This window comes from Camellia sinensis, chromosome 6 (genome assembly GCF_055761805.1).
Source record: "Camellia sinensis isolate YWXY chromosome 6, ASM5576180v1, whole genome shotgun sequence".
In the NCBI taxonomy this organism is placed as follows: Eukaryota; Viridiplantae; Streptophyta; class Magnoliopsida; order Ericales; family Theaceae; genus Camellia; species Camellia sinensis.
The window spans coordinates 407,501-412,739 of NC_138966.1; positions in this window are offsets into that span (position 1 = coordinate 407,501).

A 5,239-nucleotide genomic window follows, 5' to 3' on the forward strand; every position below is an offset into this window, starting at 1 on the left:
TCACCCCCCGAAGGACTAAAAAGCCCGACGAACGCGCGAAAACATTTAGAGAGGCCGAGCAAGCACCGGTTAGCGCGAATGCGAATAACAAACGCAACAGGCAACTTTCGAGGGACATACTTTTCGCAACAAGCTTCCACTAGGAAAGCATAGGCAACTCGTTCGAACGTCAAAGCCAACCAAATGGCAATTACCCGAGGGACACGCTTTTCGCAAGGCACCTTCCACTAGGGAAGCGCAAGCAACCCGAAGGCGAGTCGAAGACAACCCGAGGGACATGGAGGAATGCACCAGTGGAGTTCGCTGCACAGGCAGGGATCCGTCCAACTCGCACAAACCGAACACAACTCACGCGCCACGACGTACACTGTGCACCAGCCCCCCAAAACGAATCACCCCCCGAAGGACCAAGAAGCCCGACGAACGCGCGAAAACATTTAGAGAGGCCGAGCAAGCACCGGTTAGCGCGAATGCAAATAACAAACGCAACAGGCAACTTTCGAGGGACATACTTCTCGCAACAAGCTTCCACAAGGAAAGCACAGGCAACTCGTTCGCACGCCAAAGCCAACCAAATGGCAATTTAACCGAGGGACATGCATTTCGCAAGGCAACTTGTACAATTACCCGAGGGACATGGCATGCTTGCCAAGGCCGTGGCTTGGCATGCTTGCCAAGGCCGTGGCATGACATGCTGCTGGCCAAGGCCGGGCATGCCATGCTGCTGGACAAGGCCGTGGCAAGGCATGCTGATGGCCGAGGCCGTGGCAAGGCATGCTGATGGCCGAGGCCGTGGCGTGGCATGCCATGCTGCTGGACGAGGCCGTGGCAAGGCATGCTGCTGGCCAAGGCATTGGCATGGCATGCTGCTGCTGACCAAGGCTTGGGCTTGCCATGCTGCTGGCAAAGGCCGCGGCATGGCATGCTGCCGGCAAAGGCCGCGGCATGGCATGCTGCCGGCAAAGGCCGCGGCATGGCATGCTGCCGGCCAAGGCCGCGGCATGGCATGCTGCCGGCCAAGGCCGCGGCATGCCATGTTGCTGGCCAAGGCCGTGGCATGGCATGCTGCTGGCCAAGGCCGTGGCATGACATGCTGGCCAAGGCCGGGGCATGGCATGCTGCTGGCCAAGGCCGTGGCATGGCATGCTGCTGGCCAAGGCCGGGGCATGGCATGCTGCTGGCCAAGGCCGTGGCATGGCATGCTGCTGGCCAAGGCCGTGGCATGACATGCTTGCCAAGGCCAAGGCATGGCATGCTGCTGGCCAAGGCTTTGGCATGCCATGTTGCTAGCCAAGGCTTTGGCATGCCATGTTGCTGGCCAAGGCTGTGGCATGGCATGCTGCTGGCCAAGGCTGTGGCATGGCATGCTGCTGGCCAAGGCCGTGGCATGGCATGCTGCTGGCCAAGGCCGGGGCATGGCATGCTGCTGGCCAAGGCCGTGGCATGGCATGCTGCTGGCCAAGGCCGTGGCATGGCATGCTGCTGGCCAAGGCCGTGGCATGACATGCTTGCCAAGGCCAAGGCATGGCATGCTGCTGGCCAAGGCTTTGGCATGCCATGTTGCTGGCCAAGGCTGTGGCATGGCATGCTGCTGGCCAAGGCGGTGGCATGGCATGCTGCTGGCCAAGGCCGTGGCATGGCATGCTGCTGGCCAAGGCCGGGGCATGGCATGCTGCTGGCCAAGGCCGTGGCATGGCATGCTGCTGGCCAAGGCCGTGGCATGACATGCTTGCCAAGGCCAAGGCATGGCATGCTGCTGGCCAAGGCTTTGGCATGCCATGTTGCTGGCCAAGGCTGTGGCATGGCATGCTGCTGGCCAAGGCTGTGGCATGGCATGCTGCTGGCCAAGGCCGTGGCATGGCATGCTGCTGGCCAAGGCCGGGGCATGGCATGCTGCTGGCCAAGGCCGTGGCATGGCATGCTGCTGGCCAAGGCCGTGGCATGACATGCTTGCCAAGGCCAAGGCATGGCATGCTGCTGGCCAAGGCTTTGGCATGCCATGTTGCTGGCCAAGGCTTTGGCATGCCATGTTGCTGGCCAAGGCTGTGGCATGGCATGCTGGCCTAGGCCAACGTGCCACCGCCACCGCCGCGGGCCGCCACTCGACGCATCCCGTGCTTGGCTATGTAGTTTCGATGCCACAAGCCAATGCCACAAGCCAAGCGATGGCATGTGCCAAGCGCCCGCCTAGGCATAGGCGTGGCCTGTGGCCTGGCCATGCTGGCCAGCCTTAAGGGAGGTGCCCCCCCCTTATAATAGCCTGTTAAGCCCTTTTCAATCTGGCAGGAGGAAACATCAAGCATGTTCGAGGAGTCATAATGGGGTTTTTTTAAAAAGTAATGGTTTTTTGCCAAAACTTTCAACATGAAAGTTGTATGAAATAATTTAATACACCATAAAAAAAATTATAAAAAAATATTTGGCCACCGGAATATTTTATTTTAATTTATTTCAATTTTAATACTTAAAAAATAATAAAAATTACTAAAAATACTCAAAAAATTCTAGAAAAATTCCAACAATTATAAGATGAGGCACTAGTAATTATAGTAATTTTTTTAATTATTTTTTTATTTTTAATTTATTTTATTATAATTTTTATGAGTAAATAAATAATTAAAAAGCCCGACGAACGTGCAAAAACTCTTAGAGAAACCCAGCAAGCATCGGATAGCTCGAATGCAAATAACAAACGCAACAGGCAACTTCCGAGGGACATACTTTTCCCAACAAAGCTTCCACTGGGGAAAGCACTAGCAACGGGTTCGCAAGTCAAAGGCAACCAAACGGCTATTACCCGAGGGACAAGCATTTCGCAGGGCAACATATACGTAAGTCAAAGCCAAACCAAATGGCAATTACACGAGGGACAGGATTGCTTGCCAAGGGCGTGGCATGCGATGTTCTAGCCCAAGGCAAAGGCACGCCACGCTGCGGGACAAGGCCGTGGCAAGACATGCGGCTGGCCTTGGCCTTGGCATGGCATGCCGCCGGCTTTGGCTGGGCTGCGTTGGCCTTGCCATGGAATGTTGCTGGCTTCGGATGGGCTGCCTTGGCCTTGGCCTTGGCCGTGGCATGGCATGCTGCTGGCCTTGGCCTTGGCCTTGGCATGGCATGCTGGCGGCTTTGGCTGGGCTGCCTTGGCCGTGGCATGGCATGCTGCTGGCCTTGGCCTTGGCATGGCATGCTGCTGGCTTTGGCTGGGCTGCCTTGGCCGTGGCATGGCATGCTGCTGGCCTTGGCCTTGGCATGGCATGCTGCTGGCTTTGGCTGGGCTGCCTTGGCCGTGGCATGGCATGCTGCTGGCCTAGGCCTTGGCATGGCATGCTGCTGGCTTTGGCTGGGCTGCCTTGGCCGTGGCATGGCATGCTGCTGGCCTAGGCCTTGGCATGGCATGCTGCTGGCTTTGGCTGGCAGCCTTGGTCGTGGCATGGCATGCTGCTGGCCTTGGCCTTGGCATGGCATGCCGCCGGCTTTGGCTGGGCTGCGTTGGCCGTGGCATGGCATGCTGCTGGCCTTGGCCTTGGCATGGCATGCTGCTGGCTTTGGCTGGCCTGCCTTGGCCGTGGCATGGCATGCTGCTGGCCTAGGCCTTGGCATGGCATGCTGCTGGCTTTGGCTGGCCTGCCTTGGCCGTGGCATGGCATGCTGCTGGCCTAGGCCATGGCATGGCATGCTGCTGGCTTTGGCTGGGCTGCCTTGGCCGTGGCATGGCATGCTGCTGGCCTTGGCCTTGACATGGCATGCTGCTGGCTTTGGCAGGCCTGCCTTGGCCGTGGCATGGCATGCTGCTGGCCAAGGCCTTGGCCTGGCATGCTGCTGGCTTTGGCTGGGCTGCCTTGGCCGTGCCATGGCATGCTGCTGGCCTTGGCCTTGGCATGGCATGCTGCTGGCTTTGGCTGGCCTGCCTTGGCCGTGGCATGGCATGCTGCTGGCCTAGGCCTTGGCATGGCATGCTGCTGGCTTTGGCTGCGCTGCCTTGGCCGTGGCATGGCATGCTGCTGGCCTTGGCCTTGGCATGGCATGCTGCTGGCTTTGGCTGGCCTGCCTTGGCCGTGGCATGGCATTCTGCTGGCCTTGGCCTTGGCATGGCATGCTGCTGGCTTTGGCTGGGCTGCCTTGGCCGTGGCATGGCATGCTGCTGGCCTAGGCCTTGGCATGGCATGCTGCTGGCTTTGGCTGGGCTGCCTTGGCCGTGGCATGGCATGCTGCTGGCCTTGGCCTTGGCATGGCATGCTGCTGGCTTTGGGAGGCCTGCCTTGGCCGTGGCATGGCATGCTGCTGGCCTAGGCCTTGGCATGGCATGCTGCTGGCTTTGGCTGGGCTGCCTTGGCCGTGGCATGGCATGCTGCTGGCCTTGGCCTTGGCATGGCATGCTGCTGGCTTTGGCTGGGCTGCCTTGGCCGTGGCATGGCATGCTGCTGGCCTTGGCCTTGGCATGGCATGCTGCTGGCTTTGGCTGGGCTGCCTTGGCCGTGGCATGGCATGCTGCTGGCCTTGGCCTTGGCATGGCAAGCTGCTGGCTTTGGCTGGGCTGCCTTGGCCGTGGCATGGCATGCTGCTGGCCTTGGCTGGGCTGCCTTGGCCGTGGCATGGCATGCTGCTGGCCTTGGCCTTGGCATGGCATGCTGCTGGCTTTGGCTGGGCTGCCTTGGCCGTGGCATGGCATGCTGCTGGCCTTGGCCTTGGCATGGCATGCTGCTGGCTTTGGCAGGCCTGCCTTGGCCGTGGCATGGCATGCTGCTGGCCTAGGCCTTGGCATGGCATGCTGCTGGCTTTGGCTGGGCTGCCTTGGCCGTGGCATGGCATGCTGCTGGCCTTGGCCTTGGCATGGCATGCTGCTGGCTTTGGCTGGGCTGCCTTGGCCGTGGCATGGCATGCTGCTGGCCTTGGCCTTGGCATGGCATGCTGCTGGCTTTGGCTGGGCTGCCTTGGCCGTGGCATGGCATGCTGCTGGCCTAGGCCTTGGCATGGCATGCTGCTGGCTTTGGCTGGGCTGCCTTGGCCGTGGCATGGCATGCTGCTGGCCTTGGCCTTGGCATGGCATGCTGCTGGCTTTGGCTGGGCTGCCTTGGCCGTGGCATGGCATGCTGCTGGCCTTGGCCTTGGCATGGGATGCTGCTGGCTTTGGCAGGCCTGCCTTGGCCGTGGCAAGGCATGCTGCTGGCCTAGGCCTTGGCATGGCATGCTGCTGGCTTTGGCTGGGCTGCCTTGGCCGTGGCATGGCATGCTGCTGGCC